This window comes from Mastomys coucha, unplaced genomic scaffold, assembly GCF_008632895.1.
Source record: "Mastomys coucha isolate ucsf_1 unplaced genomic scaffold, UCSF_Mcou_1 pScaffold22, whole genome shotgun sequence".
NCBI classification, from domain to species: Eukaryota; Metazoa; Chordata; class Mammalia; order Rodentia; family Muridae; genus Mastomys; species Mastomys coucha.
In genome coordinates, this window is record NW_022196905.1 from 186,123,966 (window position 1) to 186,143,471 (window position 19,506).

The 19,506-nt window shown below is 38.3% G+C and overlaps 1 protein-coding gene across 32 annotated transcripts in view; it reads left to right on the forward strand.

Annotated features, from left to right (window-relative positions):
* Sorbs2 (sorbin and SH3 domain containing 2) overlaps positions 1-19,506 on the forward strand; it is a 328,789-nt gene that overhangs the window by 213,902 nt on the left and 95,381 nt on the right. The window lies entirely within an intron of this gene.

The window sequence follows — 19,506 nt, forward strand, 5'->3', positions numbered from 1 at the left end:
AAAAAAAAAAAAAAAAAAAAAAAGAAAAAAAAAACCCGAATAGCTTTCTCAGTACTGTGCAGGGTCAGCATCAAGTGCCACTGAACAGAAAGCACCACTCTCAATGATAGCCTTCATTTAAATTTATGCTGCGATATATATGCTCCACTGAAATTCACGGAGCAATTAATGTATATAATTACTTATCCATTGGCACTGATCATTTTTTACTCTTCACTAACACGGTCTTTAAGGTGTTTATACTTAAGGGAAATGTGAATGAAACCATCATTCATGCATGATCCTAAAGGAGTTAGACTCAGGCTACAATTCAGTCAACTATATTTCAAATCACAGAGATGACTGTGTTTTATGCACTACATAAAACAGACTTAAGAGTCTGTTTTACTCTTAAGGTATTTCTAAAGTGTAATGGAGTGCCTTGTTATTCTGATAAGTTAGAGTCTATGGAAACTGTCAATTTTTATTAATGTTTATACTGACTTTTAACTGTCAATAACATTTTTCTTTGTCCTTTTTACTGTAGGCCATACTTGATTTATTTCTTTAAGATAAAATATTTTTTATTATTTTCAATTTTTCATTATTTTTGAGAATTTCATACATGTATATAACACATAATTGTATCTTCCCCTCGTGCCCTGTTCCAGTCCACCCCATATCCTTGCAGCTTCATATCTTTTTTTTAATATAACCTATAAGTCAAGTCTAAGTCAAGTTGGTACTACTATGTATACATGGGGGTTGGGCCATCCACTGGAGTATGGAAAATCTACCATTTGCCATTTACACAATAGAAAATGATTCTCCTGCACTTTCGAGATGCCTTCGTAGCTAAGAGTTCTTATTCTTGCAGAGGACCCAGGTTCAATTCCCAGCACCCACATGGTAGATCACGACCATCCATAACTGCAGTTCCAGAGGGTCTGATTTCCCTCATCTGACCTCTGATAACACCAGACTGACACATAATGCACATACATTCAAGTAGGCAAAAGAATCATATAAAAATAAACCAATAGATGATTTCCCCCCCCCCACAGTTATTGATAATAGCTCCTCAGTATAGGGTAAGGCTTGGTTCTGTGCAGGTCTTGCACAAATATCTACAGCTGCTGTGAGTTTATGACTGAAATATCTAAAGACTGAATATCATAGAACTCCTTGCTCTTCTCTGGTTCTTCCTGTTGCCTATGATGTTTCCTGAGTCTTGATGGTAGCAGAATTAATATAGATATTATGGTTTAGGGCTGAACACTCAGTCTCCTATCTGTAGCTCTTCGATTTGCTACATATCTTTCCAGTGGCTGCTATTAACTGGAAACAAAACAAAACAAAACAAAACAAAAAAACCAGAGGCTTCCCAAACCAGGATTAAAAGCAGCCGAGGTCTAAATGTATAAACATAAATGTCTGGAGAGCAATTTGACAGCATGACCGTTTAGCAAACTAACAATAGTAAGTTCTACCCAAGGACCTATGGACTATCCCAAGGACTTCAGCCAAGGGATATCAAGAGGGATTACCATACCAGGAATTAAATTTCTTCCTGTTGAACAGGCTTCTCATCCAATCAGAAAGCCGTTAGCTACCCATAACAGTGATGCTATCTTTGCCTCTTGCTTGGCAGGCCTTGTTATAAGCTTTTCCCCCATTTGTTAGGCTTTCCTTAGAATTCAGGAGTAGTTTGTGGAGGGAAAAGCTACAGATTGCAGGAGACAAATTTAATGTTGAAATAAAGCTATTCCTCAAGTTATTCCTTTTCTGTTTGAATAATCCTATCTTATAGTATTGTATCAGAACAGATATTAAAACATTTGCTTTTAGTCTTAACATCAACTCTCTCAGTTCAGACAAATTATAGAACCAACTATCTCTAAAATTAATCATGATTTAAGCAAATTATTTTATTTGCAAATATTGACATACATTGGCAAGAAAACTTTGATATGCCTTAAAGCCTGTTGTAAGACATTCCGTTATGACTGATTTATCTTTAACAAGATGATTTATAAGCCCTTAATCTGTAGTCTCGCAACACAACTCCTTATCTTTTCATAGAATCAAATGTTAGAAAGATGTCATAAGATAAACGCTAAAATTACCGTTTGAGGTATTCAGGTCACAAGATTTATTGCATTTTTTTGCTATCATAAAACATGTTCTTGTGAAAATTTTAGGTAGCAAGTGCTGGGTGCTCTTGAGGAGGGAAAAGCCTGAAGCAATTAACGTACAGACAGAAGTGTATTAAAATTTAACAGACTGCTGTTACTCTGCTTGGTGTTGGCTTAATGTAATCATGAAGTTCAAGTATGAGCTTGATATGGATCAAGTATTAGAATCATTGGGCGGAGTGAGAAGGTTTTGCAAGACAGCTCAAAAATATCATGGCTTCCAACCTGCTAACCTTGTCCATTGTTAGAAACATTCTTTTTGAAAGCAATGAAAAAGTCTGTTAAAATGCAAATGTGCTATTTTAATAAGAGAATATCTCATCACTTGTAATTTTTACAAACACCCCAAAAGATTAGATGTTAAGCTCTAACCCCATGCGTATAGCCAATTAACTTATCCACATAGCCAATTAATTGATGACAGTTGTTATAACTGAGAAAGCTAAATTCTCATTACACTTCAAGATCAATGATCGTTGCTAATATTTCACTTATAGAATTCAAAATGAAAGTCCCATTGGGAAGTGGTAGTTTCGGGGTGCACAGAGTTGGTCTAATGTTGACTGTATTCAAGCCCTTGGTCAGAATAGAAAGATAGATCAAATAATGTCTAATTTCACAAATGTAAAATAAGGTAAATAATGGTATTCATGATCAACATGTGGCAAAATTAATTCATAGGCTACTATTTTAATAACAGGTGGGCCACAAACAATGACTGTCATTTCTTTGAGACAGGAGTTCTCAAAGACCAAACTATTCTTGAATTTACTATATAATCAAGATGACCTTGAACTTCTGATTTCCCGACCTCCACCTCCCAAGGGCTAGGATTCTGGGCTTGCATCACCTCCGTGCTCAGCTGATGTTGACTGTTTTTGCTACATCATGGAGCACAGACTCTTTCTGCTCTCTTTGAGACTGTCAGGCTCACATCTCTACCACAGTAATATTTCCAGAGTTGCCTGAGTGCTAAAAATGACTATCTCCTTGAACTTCCTAAGCGGAAAAGCAACCTTGACTTCAGCACTTCACCATATTCATTCTTTCCCCGTGACTGCCCAGTGTGGAGCCATACCAGAACAAGGGCTTTTCCTCCCTGTGGGTTCCACCCTATGACTGAGTTTCCTGCCTCTGAATCACCTTCTCCTGGTGAAGGCCCCTGCTGTGGTGATGAAAATGAGATCATAAACAAACATGTGAGCCCTCAAGGCAGGAAGAAGTGCTCTTCAGAAAAACTCCCAAAGAATAATGGAAATAAAGAAGATGGCCATTTATATGGGGTGGTCAAGAATGGTCTCTCTGATAAGGTGATGTGTACATAAACATCCCCCATTGTCTTGATTATTTGAACACTTGTTCCCCAGCTACTTACACCATTTATGGAGGTTTAAGAGGGGCAGCCTCACTGGAGGGAGTATGTCTGTGGAAGTGGACTTTGACAACTTAAAGCTTTGTCGACTTCCAATGTGCTATCTCTGCCTGGGGCTTGTGGTTTGAAGATGTGAGCTCTCAACTTACTGCCTTATGTCCCATTATAAAGGACTTTTATTCCCCTGGAACCATTATGCCCAAATAGCCTCTTCCTTCTATAGCTTGCCTTGGCCATGGTGTTTTATCTCAGGAGTAGAAAAGTCACTAAGGCAGGTGAGCATCTGAGCATTAGGCCAAGGGACTAAAGGACAAAGCTGGTGAGAGTAGTGGGCTTGGTGTAGGCAAGCAACAGGGAAGTATTCCAGATCCTGGAACCGACTGGGCAAGGAGCAAGAGTGGTAGCAATGGGCTGAGAGGATGGGAGATGGTTCCATGAGTTGAGGGCGTTTGAACAAAGTGAGTGTTCTCTATCTTGTTACAGCCATCTCGCTGGCCATTCCAGCATCAGATCACAACAAACACCGGTACACGTGGAGGAAGGGAAACCAGTTGTGAGACACTAAAACAGTCAAGGCAAGCTGGAAGATGCTCACAGAGGAGTTAAATTTGCATGCTTTTGAGTTCTAGATATACAAGACATTGTAAGATTTGACCACAAATGAACATGGCAATAGCAATCATGAGTCAAATATGATGTCAATGCTTTAAGGCTGAAAAGCTGTAAAATTTTTGGCAGTACAGGAAAGCAGTAAAATTTTTGGCAGCACATTCTAGAAAAGTGCTCAACCATTGAACTATGTTCTTACATCTCCAGTACTCTCCTCTTCCTCCTCTTCCTCCTTCTCATTCTTTTCAGATAGGTCTCATTGAGGGCCCAGGATGATCTGAAACTCACTCCAGAGCCCAGAATAGACTTGAACCTGTAACATTCCTGCCCCTGCCTCCTGAGTACTAGTATTTCAAGCCTGTGCCACTAGACCTGGCAATGGTGATGTTTTCTACCGAGAAATAGCAGGGTTGACCAAATCTCTGCGTCATGTGCCTACTTGGCATGCACAAATGGCTGTGTAAATAGGCAGCTGTTATCCCAAGCCTCACAATCTGAGGGTAGTTAGTAATTTGTGAATGATCAAACAGCTACAATTTAGCTCAACTACCCTTTTAAAAAAATCTACATATCTTACTCTGTGATTCAAGCTAGTGTGATTGCCTAAACCCCAACATATGTTGAGAATTTCCATTGATCGGGATAGGGAAAAGAGAGCAGCAGGGCAGAAATAATGAGTAAACATGCTGAAGGGTAAAAATGGGAGAGAAGGTGGTTGAACAGCAAGATGCTTCACCTCCCTGCTCTACATTTGTAGGTGCTTTGACTCAGAACTCACTGAGGTGAGGTGGTGTAGCCAGAGTCCATCCATGTGTGTTTGTTTACATGTGTGTGTGTATGTATATGTGTGTCTGTGTGTATGTATATATCATGTATAATTATATATAAATTACAAACATATACATATATATATACATATACATACATACACATGTTACTTGCTTTGCTGATAAGATGCAGTACCTGGGGAAAAAAAACAGTTCAAGAAAGGAAGAGGGGTTTTTCTTGTTTTGTTTTTGTTTATTTGTGCTTTGTTTGTTTGTTTGTTTGTTTTTCCTCACAACTTGAAAGCACACCCTATCCTGATGAGGACGCTGTGGCTGTAGGAACTTGAAGTAACTGGCCGTACTGAATACGAAGTCAGAAGGTCGGCAACGATGACTGCTTGTGTTCAGCTCATCTTTTTGTTTAGTGTAGGACCCCTTCCCATGGAATGGAGCACATTCAGGGCAGCTCCACCAATCTCTATTATCTCAGTTTAAAATTTCTCGCAAGGATATCCCAGAAGTTTGTTTCCACGGTGATCATAAATCCTAGCAAGATTAACCATCATATCACTTGAACTGAAATATTAGCTCGACCTTTGAATTTCTACACATGCCCCTCATTGAACTTGAAGCACTAAATATCTGGGAAAAAATCAAGGTCTATTAAACAATCACTGTTTTGTTTAATTGTAGAAGCCACTAAATTAGTTTCAGTATTATGCCAGAGTATCTAATTAGCCTTAGATGTATTCATTTGTAAGTTAGGAACAGAGCTGGAACTCAGTCTTGCATCTGAGAAAGCATACCATTATTTGCCCATAGAGCCGGTTTTTCTCTAAACTCTACCAGCAATACGACATCTTTCTCTACATCTCAGTTGGTGCATTCCTTTCAGTATGGGCAGCGGACAGGTGCATGCTCAGTTTACCATTGGTAGACTCCACCAGGACATGATACATATGCATGAGACAAGGCTCTACACACATGAGACCAAATGTGCAACTTGTACAGGAAACAAAGGCAAAAAAAAAAAATAATCTTCTTCAGTGTAGACTTTAGTATCCATAATACAAACACAAGCATCACAAAGAAGGGGGAAAATAAAAGGATAAATATAGAGGAAACACAATTCATTTTATAATCTCAGATAAATGCAAACCTGTTCAAAAGCATATGCTTTGGAGATATTAAACTGCTAGTAGAACAATTCCTCTGGTTTATCTTCCTATAGTTGTATAATGAAGAAGTTCGAATGTTGAAAGTGAGCTTTGGAAAGCAAAGAAATTGGGTTTAGAGGGGAGAGACGAGATTCAGAGACACTAGATCAAAGACACTAGAGAACAGTAACAAAAGACTTATGTTTAAAAAAGAGTAAATCAATTTTTCTGTGGCATTATTCTAAATGTAGGGAGGTTGTGGGTGTGGGTGTGTATGTGTGAATGTGTGTGTACATGTTATAATTTACTAATATGCTCCTTTCATTTCATTTAACCACTAATAAAAATGCATTCTAAAAATAATATAATAGGTTACAAACATATAATTTGTTACAAATTATAAAGGGAAAGTTGTCAAAAATTACCATTACTCCAGTACTGAAAGTTAGCTCTTCTTTTAAATCTGTTGTTTCAAGTCAGGAAAACATAAATTGCTTTATTATAAGTTAGTTTCCTTTTATTGAATAGCAAAAAGATGAAGATATATCTAGTTTACAAGGACTGACTCAAAACTTTTGACAAAACAGAGATTCAAGCTTAATATAAAATCATCTTCTGTTTATATTTTGTGTTCATATATATTGAAAATCTGTATGTATATGCATGAATGTGTGTATGTGTGTGTATAAATATATACATTCATTCATCTACACAGAGACAGATATAGAAATAAATATTGGTAAACCAGAAGTAATATTCAAAATTCATATCTTAAGAAATAGGACATTGTAAACATGATAATAAGGGCATTAAATGGTCTTTGAAACAGCTTGACTCTTGGGATGGTGCTTGCTGTTAAAATATTATCCTTTGTAGCATCTTCTCTCTTTGCTGTAAAGATCTGAAAGCCGCCAGAGCCACATGCTCTTTCCTCCTCCTCCTCCTCTTCATTACCATGACCAGGAAAGTACTAGAAAGGAAGAAAAATAGATATGCGCATAACACAGCATAGAAAGAATGAGTGAGATAATTCCAGGAAATGCTCAGAATAGCTAAATTAGCCTTATTCCAAATATATATGTGAAGTAATTTACTTTTTATAATGTTGGTTCAGATGAATACAATGATTTCATCTCTGAGTGTTCCGGTGATTAACTGAAATGTGACTCACTCCTATAAGGAGTCCTTCCCTCCCTCCTTGGACAAAGTGGTCAGGATCAAGATAAATGAAAATATTAACAGCCACCGTGGGTGGTTCCATGGATATCCTGAGCCTTTCAAAGTGAAGACATGCCCTATTTGCTTCCTGACTCTGTGTTTGTATGTATGAGTGGGAATGTAGCTTGACTGGATTTTATTATGGGTGACTGTGTGGCAATAGATACAGAACTAAGGAAAGTCATATTCATGTGCTTCCTTCAGGTCCGTGCACTTCAGAAGGTGCTGTAGGGCTGATGTGGGAGGGTTCTGAGGGCTGCTGAAGGGCTCACATGCTGCTTTCAACAGTGGACCACAGAATGAGCCCAAGCCACTTAAAATGCAATAAAAGGGGGCCTGGAACACCCTAAAACAAGTGATAACAATCATCTGCTCACACTGGTATGTGTCATGCTTGCCTCCTCTCATGTATAACCAGAAGATCACCTACTAGGTGGTCCTTACTCTCATGGGACAGTAAACAATAGCATTTGCTCTCTGTCACCATTGATTGTTGGCTCCCATTTCCTCCAGCCCATGTACTAGGTTATGCTTAATCTGTGTTTGACTTAAATAAAAATCAAAAGAACTAGAAATCCTTATACCCTCCTACCCAAGTTCAAGAGTCTAACTGTGGGGCTTGGGTAGAAGGTTGTGCTGTTTCCAGAGTAAAATGTCTTTTATTTTACTTCTGAAGAAATATGTAGCTGAGGGCTAGTGTCATACCAAGGAGGAAACCCCAGGATTTAGTTTATGCAGGGTCTGAGATAGAATGAACATTTGCAATGTTTGATTAATAATTAAATGGAGGAATGAATAATACCATTCTCTGAGATGGGAGATGTATGAAAGATGGATTTGTAGGATTTATAGGGAAATAATTTGAGGACAAAGGAATATCTTAAACTCAGAGTAGCCTGAGAAATGAATATGAATCCCATTTGAATGTAGAGCTTAGGCAGAACATATAGGAACTGGGCTAACCCAGTGAGAGCCGGGCATGGCTTTGCTTTGGTGGATACTGAAAATTAGATTCTTTGGCAGACTACTACTGTAAGTACTTAAACTACACACAGACCTTTTAAAAACATTTGCTGCATATTAATTGACATCTTACTTGCAGACCGTTTTATGTGGTCCTTAAAATAAGACCCATGGGACCCATTTGAGCATTAATTTTCTGGGCTTGGTGTCCATCAGTATAAACATTCCACAGCTCATACTCCTCATGTTCTTCCTAATCTGTCTCTTATCAGTATTTTCTTGACACATGTGCTGTAGGGTTGCATTAAAATGTAGCCAAGTACAGTAAGTCATAATTTGTGTTAAGTAATCAGTCTAATTTCAAACGTTATTATAAAGAGGGGAACATGCTGACATTCTTGTGTCACAGACTTTGATTATTGTTTCCAAAACCCAGCACAGCAGTCACCCACATACAAAATAGCTTCAAATGCCACCAGGCTCCCCGTGTTGCTGTAATTTAGCAAGCGATGACATGGATGACTCTGCCAGTGAGAAGATGCGATGAAAATATTGGTCAGAAATACAATGTGCTCCGATTTTCTTGCTCTGTTTCCTCAAAATCGGTAGACTTTGCTCTTTAAATAGGAGCCGTGCAAAGAATGTGGCATTTGGAATAGTAAACTGTGGTTTGATTTATTAGTTTCAGAGGACTTCTCTGCTGTCAACTCTAATAGAATACCAAAATTAACAATTCCTGTCACTCTTAATATCCCTCCTGCTTTCTTACAAGGTGATGCTAATTTATGGACTGAAGTTTGTTCCTTTTTTTTAAGTGTGGATTTGTAAAATGGACACCATCTTTGACATAAATTCTCAAATTGAGAACCCCAGGGGAGGACCTTTGAGAGAATAGAAACAGAGGTGGCCTGTAGACCTTATTTCTGGAGTTAAGCTGGAGCTAAGAGGACAGCTGTCATAGGCTGCCATGAATACATGTCCCATCTTACCCCTGTCCTATCCAAAATGTGAATCCTCAGTGAGCTTTTTCTTGTGAATTTTAATACACAAATGCATCGTTAAGATTGGCTTCTAGTTAGCTTCTGTTTGGGATACGAAATCACAGTAGTGAGCATAGTGGTCCACATCGAAACTTTCGGTCAATATTTGTAGACTATATAACTTTCCTTGATTTAGTATATCTCAGATGATAGAAATCCTGTGGTTTTGAGTCTTAAAACAAGTGTTTCATTTTATACACTAAAATCCATATTTACTTGAGTTTCTAGGTTTTATTTTTGTGGGTGTATGGGTGTGCTCAGAGGTGATGCAAGGATATGGGAAGGGAACATGAGGGGAGGGATCAAAGTAGGGGAAAAAACAAAGATAAAGGAGGCTTGTGTCGTGAAGGCAGAATCAGTCAGTGCTGTTGAAGGAAGGGAAGGTACCCAAAGTAGGGGAGGCGGGTTGTGAAAAAGAACAAAAAGAATACAATGTATGAAAATGTTACAATGAAACTTATTTGTGTTGTAATCAAGCTGTTAAAGAGTCTGGTACAAGCTGGACAGTGGTGCCTCACCCCTTTAATCCCAGCACTTGGGAGGCAGAGGCAGGTGGGTTTCTGAGTTCGAGGCCAACCTGGTCTTCAGAGTGAGTTCCAGGATAGCCAGGATTACACAAAGAAACCTTGTCTCAAAAACAACAACAACAACAACAACAAACCACCACCAACAACAACAAAAGTCTGGCACATACAGGTGGTGTTTTGTTTTGTTTTGTTTTGTTTTGTTTAGGGTTTTCCCTCTGGCCCACATTAACAGGACACCCACTTTAGTGGTAGGATAACAAAAGAGCTGGGCAGTGATGGTGAACGCCTCTTATCCCAGAACTTGGGAGACAGCAGCAGCTAGATCTCTGAGTTTGAGGCCAGCCTGGTCTACAGAGCAAGTTCCAGAACAGCCAAGGCTACATAGAGAAACTCTATCTTAAAAAACAAAACAAAACAGTCATATTAATTATATGTGCCTGAAAGCTCCCTAAAACTGAATTGTTGAATTCTGCCCAATTCTATTAATGTATGTATATACATATATATGTGTGTGCATGTGTGCGTTAGCATTTGTGACGTAGCTGATTCTGTAAGAAAGAGTTATCTTTTGAGTTGCCTATATATTTTACTTCCTCCTTGATAAGTGATATTACTGGCCTTCAGCCATAACCCAAGAAGTACAGACAGCTTTCACATTAATGATAATAGAATAAATTAGAAATTATCCACATCCTTCTGAAAAGTGATCGCTCTCCTCAAAGATGCCGTGAGAACCAGTATTAGCATGCCTGATCCCTAACATGGATCCTGGGTTTCCATCACTCCCTGATACAGCACAATGAGGAAACACTGGTAGTTTCCTTAGAAAAGGATGAACTGATTATGAAACTGGTTATCACGTTTCCCATGAAACACACTTCCACCTGTGAACCTGGAATTCAGTCTCTGCTCATTGTGGTAGAGTCCACACACCCGAGAGACGTAAGGAATCTCATGAGTCCCTGCCTCACTGGCACTCCCATGAAGATGCAAACAGGCTGTTGCAGATGGGAAGAGTTAAATGGTCTCATCCATTTGGGAATCTAAAAAGCGAGCTTTCTTGCCTTTCCCAGAGTCATAAACATGAAGGATTTTTTTTTAAAGTAGCTGAGAGTTTTTACAGAGAGAGGGCACATGACTAGTAAAGATCAGACCAAGTAAGATTTAGTTGTCTATATTAAAATATACCAAAAATCTTAGTAGAACTTTCTGACCACTACTACTTAACTACCGTGTCAATTCAGCCTAGACTTTTACGAATCTTCGTTCGAGTGAGCTTCACTGTTCTCCATCCAGAACACGATTTAAGGAAACATTTGTATGTTGTTTTCCTTGCCTATTTTTGGTGGACTGAGTGACAGGCAGCTTAGATTTAGCTTTGAATAGTAGTAAGGTATGAAGGACTATATTAGGTATAAACAAGGAAGCAGTGCAGAGAAGGCACAGGCGGCCTAAGGACTAGAAGTCCGGTTGCTTGGGTTGGCATTTTTCTGAACAAAAGAGCAATAAATGTAAAATCCCATTTTGTTTCAGTACATATAAATCTTAAAGCCTTTGGTTTTAGCATGGACCTGTTTACATTCTTCCTTTCTTTTTTTTTTTTTTTCTTTTCTTTTATTGGCTATTTTCTTTATTTACATTTCAAATGTTATCCCCTTTCCCGGTTTCCCCTCAGAAAACCTCCTATCCCATTCCCCTCCTCCTGTTTCTGTGAGGGTGTTCCCCTTCCTACCCACCCACTCCCACCTCCCCACCCTGGCATTCTCCTGCACTTGGGCATTGAGCCTTTATAGGACCAAGGGCCTCTCCTCCCATTGATGCCCGACAAGGCCATCCTCTGCTACATATGCAGCTGGAGCCATGAGTCCCTCCATGTGTACTCTTTGGTTGGCAGTTTAGTCTCTGGGAGCTCTGAGAGTACTGGTTAGTTCATATTGTTGATCCTCCTATGGGGCTGCAAACCCTTCAGCTCCAAGGTTGATAACTATACTTCTGAGACCCTAGCATTAAGGAACAGTCATATTTGGATATTGTATTTCTTAAACTCAGGGTCATCCTAAAGGTCCACTGGCATGAATTCTCTGACATCGAAAGGCACACTATAGCATTTCCCATGGCTGCTAAAACTTGGTTGCCAGCTCACCATAGTGTCTCCACCACATTGCCTGTGGCCCCACCAACTCCCTGCCAGCATCCGCTAAACACCTTCAAAGCCTGCTTAGACTTGCTTTCCCACCAGGATGTCCTGTGCATAAATATAAAAGATGCTTTTTAACATGACGTGAGTGGGCCCAACATGTCAGCACAGTAGGATCACAATCTTGATTTATAAGAAAAACACAGTTGATTTATACATTGTTTTAATTGCAGTTGAAAACAGTTGTGTCCCACTAAACGCACAGCCTGTTAAATCCCCTGGACTTATTTCACGTCAGTTTTGAGAGGCAGTCTAATCTCGTCCACCAAATCATCGTCTTTACTTTAACCACCTTGAAGGAGCTCATCTTTTCTTCAGCTAAAACTTAATATGGTCACAATTTTTTGTCTATTATTTTTCTTCTCTTCTGAGTATTCCCTCTACAGTACCAATGAGTATTCCTTATTTTTTTTTCCTTTCAAAATAAGAATGTCAAAATCATGTAGTCAGGAAAAGGAATTTCTTAAAATGAGTGTTTCTTTGCCTGTTGTTTCTCCTGAACTCAGGACACACAGGGACTTCCTACAAGAATCTTGGTGGATTTCTTGCTAAGTTCTAGACAACCATTCTTGTATTCCAGAAGAGGTGTGGTACACATGTGATAATAACACTGCATTCCTGATATTAGAGATTAATTACTCTTACAATAAAAATATAAGTAATCTGTCTTTATAGCACAAATTCACAGAGTCAGTGGAATGCTATGCTAAATTGCCTAACGAAATGTCATAAATATATTTGAATAAATTTTATATATCTCTACACAGCTTTTTTTCCTCTACTTTTGACCCATTTTTTTCCTCCTTGGGTTTTCTACACTGAGCCAGTTTACCAACTACGAAATATACAAAAAAGGGATTGAATATAGTTTTATTCTGAATAAACTTAATAAGAAATACAATATTGAAACATGAAAACTAATTGGCTAGATTACTTTTGTCCAAATCGTTCATCAAAATTCAAATTCCAGGTAACGAATGAGTTTTCAACACATGTTTATAATAATACTAGAACTGGACAATCAGCCTTGTCATTGCCAAGTTGTATAAATGTTTTAGCAGGTGTTCAGGAAGCAGGTGTATTCAATCAGAAGAAACATGTGACTGTTTCTTTAACAGTCAATTAGCAATACATGGGATTATTTTAAAATCATAATTAGGCAACATAACATTGCTACAGAGGTATTTTAGAAGAAACATACATTTTAAAGTTCTGGGATTTTCATAGAAAAAAATTGCAATAACCATGGGCCTGGACTTAGAGAACCCAGAATAATGCTTTCCGTATGGATTTGCACAGTAGCTGCGTGAAAGTAATCTGTCTCGGGCAGCCATTATTCTCTCTTGGTCTCGGAGGAGTAAGGCTGTGGTTCTAGATTAACAGTGCCCATCTTATTCATCAGCCGGTTTGGGTCTCTCCATCACACATTCCTCTCACACTGTGTTCTTTCTCTTATCCCCCATGATCCAGTATTTAATTAAGACTATGCTAGGAGACTTAGAAGAGCTTGGTCTTGATTTCAAACATCAGTTCAGGATGCCTTAAAGAATGACACATGTTTTATTTTTATTAAGACTCCAGAGAGCTGAGCTGCCTCTCAAGTGTTGGCTTGTTGCTCTATCATCTTGGAAAAAAATAATTTTTTAAATCCTCATAGATCTGTCCTCCAACATCTGTTTTCTTACAAAAATTACAGGATTGGAATTTAGGGGGAAAATATATACACTTAGTAAAACACTTAATATTTGTCTCTATTTATGCCCTAAAGTATGAAATATGGGAAACTAAACCAATCAAATGGAATAGTGTTTTTAATGTCAGAGTGTTTGTGTTATCAGTACATTAACACCAGAAGGGAAGATATAAACCTTCACAGAGGAGGGAAATTCTACAAAGTACACAATTTTAAAAACTAGTTACTTTAAAATATCAAAGATGTTCCCCTCAGGAAATGAATATGTGCTTCCTGTGCAGGGACAGAAAGAGAAGCCAGTGTCACCGAGGATGCTAGGACTCTTCCATGTGCCACACAGCTCACCGTGTTATATTTATAAACATCTCCTGCAGCCATCATTGAGGGTTCTAAGCTGTCAGGCTGATCATTGCTACCCTTTCATGCCACCCTCTTTGGCTTTAGTAGTCTTGACTATAGCTAAGCTAAGTGGGTCAAGTTGCTCCAAATGGTCCCCAAAGTTCATCTTATCTTATTTATAGCAATGTTTTTAAAAAGGAAAATGTCCTAGCTAAATGGAAAAGCTGCCCACCCAGACAGCAGACAAGCTGCCAACATGGGGTGGGATGATGGGAGATTGGAGAATGCTTACAGATCATCTGATAAACCATTTAGCTTGCCTCCATCCGAAGTCACACAGTAATGCCCTGTATTTCCTTTCAGGAAATTCTAGTTATTTTCTTATAACATAACCAAAGGTGAAGTTCTGCTTTAACATATTTTATATGCTGGTGAATGGGATATACATTATTCACCTGTCAGTAGGAGAAACGATAGATTTGATTCCTGGCATCTGTTGAAGATGATGATCATAAGTGATATATATTGTCTAGGTACTTCAAAGTTGACCTGTTTGGAACCCAGTCCTCCTTGCCCAACCTCCTCTTGTCTTCTCTGTATTAGAATGTTCTCTGTGACTACCAATGCAGTATCACAGAATGGGATATTTGTAAAGAACAGTGCTTTAACTTATGTTTCAAGTCTAAGGGGAGCAGCTTAGATTAACATATAGCAAGAGACAAAGACTGTGTGAACTGTCTGTGACTCTCCGGTTGTTTTCCTCTCCTTAGGAAGCCACCAGGACTCAGTTGTGCGAGCTCCATTCTAATGACCTTGTATAATCCTAATCACTTCACCTAAAGACTCCACCTCAAAACACTATAGTAGAAGTTTCTACATTGTTGATCACCCACGATGAATTTTATATCTCATACAAGAAAGCTCTAGGAGGTACAACCTATTCAAACCACACCACCATCCTTCCGGTACTGATCAGGTCACAGTCACCATGTCCTCCTTCCAGTACTGATCAGGTCACAGTCACCATGTCATGAGACTATCCTAATGCACTGTATATAATCTTTCTGTGCCTGACTCCCCGTCTCATCCTTGGGGATCTTCATTTTCATGAAGAGTCCATTTGACTTTTGATTTATGTAACATAAGCCTGTGTAATTTTCCTAGAACTGTACTGTTCAATTGGGCAAATGGTTGTCTTAGGGGAAAATGTGCAATTAAAGCATTTAGAGGTATCCTCTAATTATCTGCAAGGATTATAAAAATAAATGGCACTAGGAAAGTAGGATGCTGAAGCAATATTTCATGGGACCAGGCAAAATAAAATCAATATTTATTTAGAGTATGTGACTGACTTCGTGTGTGTGTATGTGTGTGTGTGTGTGTGTGTGTGTGTGTGTGTGTGTAGGGTATATCTACGTATATGTGATTCAGGCATTTGTACACATGTGCATACCAATGTGTTTTGCACATCTGTCTATGGAGGTCAGGGGTTAACATTAATATCCTCTTCAGTTATAGTACACCTTTTTAGGACAGGTTCTTACTGAGTCTAAATTTCACCAGTGGGCAAGACCAACTGGCCTGAGAGCCTCAATAATCTGCTTTGGTGTTGTTGCACTTGGCAGTTTACCAACTGAGCCATCTCCTCAACCCCTGATGCTAACTTTGAAAATAGCAGCCAGTCTTACCTGCCTATTGTTGATGTCTTTCTTCAGTATGTCTTTGAGCATGTGTGTTTAGGAAAATTCTTGTTTTGAATAGCTCACATAGTAACAACCCCAAAAGAGCACTTACAGAATTCCTTCAACCCATGATTTTGTTTTAGAATTTTTTTCCCAAGTATCAGACCAATTAATATGACTTAAAAAAAATGATGTATGTTCTTATAAAAATCACTATTTATATGGCTCTGTGACCTTTTGCCTCTTTAGTACTTGTAATTATTTCTCCTCATTCCCAAAAATGATTTTGAATGTGTTGACCCCCACTGCAGTGTCTAATTTGCCTTATTAATATTGTGAGCCCAGAATCACGGTCCGTCAGCTCAGTAATAGCGGGAGGTAGCATTCCTAGGCAGGGAATGTCCTGCCCTTACTGTCTACTGTGTTGAGTTTTGTGCCCGCCCACTTGGAGGCAGAGGAGTTGAATTCTCATGTGGGGGAACAATTTACAGGAAGTATTCAGAAAGGCAGTTAAGGTGTGGTTTTGTTTTTCAAAACCCAGGAAATGTAAAGGACAAAATGAACTGATTAGTGTTTTCTTGTAAATATCTCAAAGCAGCATGTTGACATAGTCTCGAAAGTAAGTAATGCTGAATGTCAATCAGAATTAAGCCATGTCAATCAGAATTAAGCCATGTCAATCAGAATTAAGCCATGTCAATCAGAATTAAGCCATGTCAATCAGAATTAAGCCATGTCAATCAGAATTAAGCCATGTCAATCAGAATTAAGCCATGTCAATCAGAATTAAGCCATGTCAATCAGAATTAAGCCATGTCAATCAGAATTAAGCCATGTCAATCAGAATTAAGCCATGTCAATCAGAATTAAGTCATTTGGCTGTAATTGAGAAGTAATTGAGAGGTGAACTAATTTAGCAGTTTTGAATACTCCTCATCATGCCACAGTCAGAGAGAAAAAGGAAAGGGCATTGATCTCTTGGATGTTTTATCCAGAAGTGGAACACAAATGGGGTCATTTCACAGAACACATATACAGTATAAGTTAGAATCTGCTATAGATTCTTAATGTGCAGGATATGCTCATCCTCATGTTTAAGATACATCTCTAAACAATCTAATGTCCCACTGTATACTATCAGTGTACTTGCATCTAAATAATACATAAAGCACCAGTATATTTCTTCAAAATAGCTATATCACTTTGGATGATTAAAACTCTTCTAAGGGAAAAAAAAAAAACAAAGCTACTTTAAATTTCAAGTTTAACTCTCTCACTAGATCTATGACCTTGATGGTTAACTCAATTCTATAAAAAATAACATGACTTACACAGAATTCCTGGGTAAAACTGTTGTTTCTGCTTTTCTTCAGAGTGGATATCTAATGATGACTAATCACAATAATAATAGTAATAACAAATTCAAGCATAATTATGTCTGTGTCCACAGTTTTGTTGATATGCAGGTGTGATCAAACCTCTCAGGACCCCAAGTCAAAAGAAAAAAGTTGCAGTCTTGTCTTTGATACACCTTGAAAACAAAGGCCACTCTGTTCCCAAAAACAATAATGATAAGGGAAAGACAGTTGGGTATAATTCATTAGATTTTTGATGTGACACCATGTCATTGCTGAAGTATTAACAAGCATTCCAATCCATTGCCATACACATAACTGAAAACAAAACTTAATCCCACCTCTAAGTAAAACAAACTCATTGCCGTGCATATCCTGAATTGGAATAATGTTACTTTGTTCTATCAGCTTTGTAAAGAACTGATTTAAGTAAATCCGGCCCACACAACCCATAAAAATTATTTTGACCCATTAATACGCCAGGCTCTTGTTCTGTGGACTGCCTTCTTTGGGTAAATGATTTCTATTTCATAATTCATTGTCATAATCTTGGCCCCAGTTCAATTCCAATTTAAGAAAATACTTGAAGTGCTGTCATCTTCTAGCTGCACACAAACACTCTAGGAATTTGATGCCTTCCAGAATAATCTGTGCCCGTTATGCAAGTGCAATCAAAGACACTTTTTCAGAACAGAACAAAAGAGAGATTGGATTCTCTGAAGCTTAAATTGCTTAAATAGAGTTCTCAGTAGTGGAATTGTTAATGGCTTTTGTGCAAACAAGGGAGACAGAATCATGCATTTTTTATTAGTCACCCAGGAAGCCTTTGGTTTCAGGTTGTTCTTAGCACCCAAACACCAAGGCTCATCTTTAAGAACCTCTTGCCTAATTAGGAAGTTGGTCACTTAATGTTTTGACAATTAAAACAATATAAAGTTAAAATAAAAACTAACAAATTACCCTCAGAGGCAACAGGATACATCACTTTAAAAATGAACAGCCCAAGGATTTGTGGTGCCTTCCTTTGTTCTACATAATCCTCCTGTGCTGTCTAGAGTCTGATCTTTTGCAAAATATCTGCATTGGATTCTAAGGACATTTGTTGGTATTAATTCTTTACGTGTTATAGAAACATTGGTTTAGAAATTTGCAGCTTTTGTGTTCTGACAATTAGCCCTCCTTCCACAGTGATCTCTGCATCAGCGAATATTATTCTGCTGTGAACACTGCCTTCCTCATGTTCCACTATAATGTGAATCTCTTGTCAGCATAACATGTTGCCTTGTTCAGAAGGGGATGGTGAGGTCGAGTTTGGGAAATGTCCTTAGAGGCCTCCTGCTCTGGGGGCTCTTTACCTCTTCTTGTTTTAGAAGTGGCCTCAGCCATGGTCCCAGACATCCCTGGAGGCAACTTTTCCATTTATTTTGTCCATTTAAGGGGAACATATTGGGAGCTTAGCTACTGAGAGATTAAAATAAATACATTTGAGCAGTCTTGAAACTCCTACGCAGACCACTGCCATCTCCCTTGGGTCCATTGGCATCCCTACCATAAAGGCAATAAGACTGCCCAGTCTGATGTTTAGAGATATGCCACAGTCTAGAAAAAAAAAATGCCAACACACCCAGAAAAGCATTTCTTTACTTGTGTACATTGAAAACTAAAGAGCAAAATGTGTTATAATAAAGTTTCCTTTGATGACTTTTTAAAAGTCCATTGACCTGTGAAAATTGATCCAGGCGTCTAAGGTAATGATTTCACGATAGCGGTGGCTTGTTTGTTTTGTTTTGTTTTTGAAATTCTGGAAAAGGTACTTAACAATGAATTGTCCTTGTAGAACAGGATGGGTAATTGTAAACAAACAAACAAACAAACTTCCTTTGTATACTGAGTTTGGATCACAAGCTCTCTCATGTATGTTGGGCCTAAAAATTAAATATCTTAAATTGAAAACTTGGGCTGTGTATGTGTAATTCACTGCTACAACATATGCTTGATTTGAATGAGGCTATTTATAGTCTAGAGCAAAGAAAGAAGCAATACCATAAAAAAAGGAAAGAAGGCAGGTCTCAGCTTTCAACCATTAGTGATCACCATTAAACGAAAATAGAACTTTATTACCATAAGACAAGAATGAGTGACCCCCTAAGATACATAGAATTGTAAATTCTGCTCTCCTTGTTAAACTTTGGCTCAAGCAAGATTGATGATAAAAGGATGTTAATTTATAGGTTAGGTTCTCAACCTGTGGGTCAGGACCCCTTTAGGATCAGATGACCCTTTCATAGGAGTCGCCTGAGACCATCAGAAAACACAGATATTTATCTTACGATTCATAACCACCATGAAGTAGCAACAAAACTCATTTGATGATCGGCAGTCACCCCAACATGAGGAACTGGATTAAAGAATC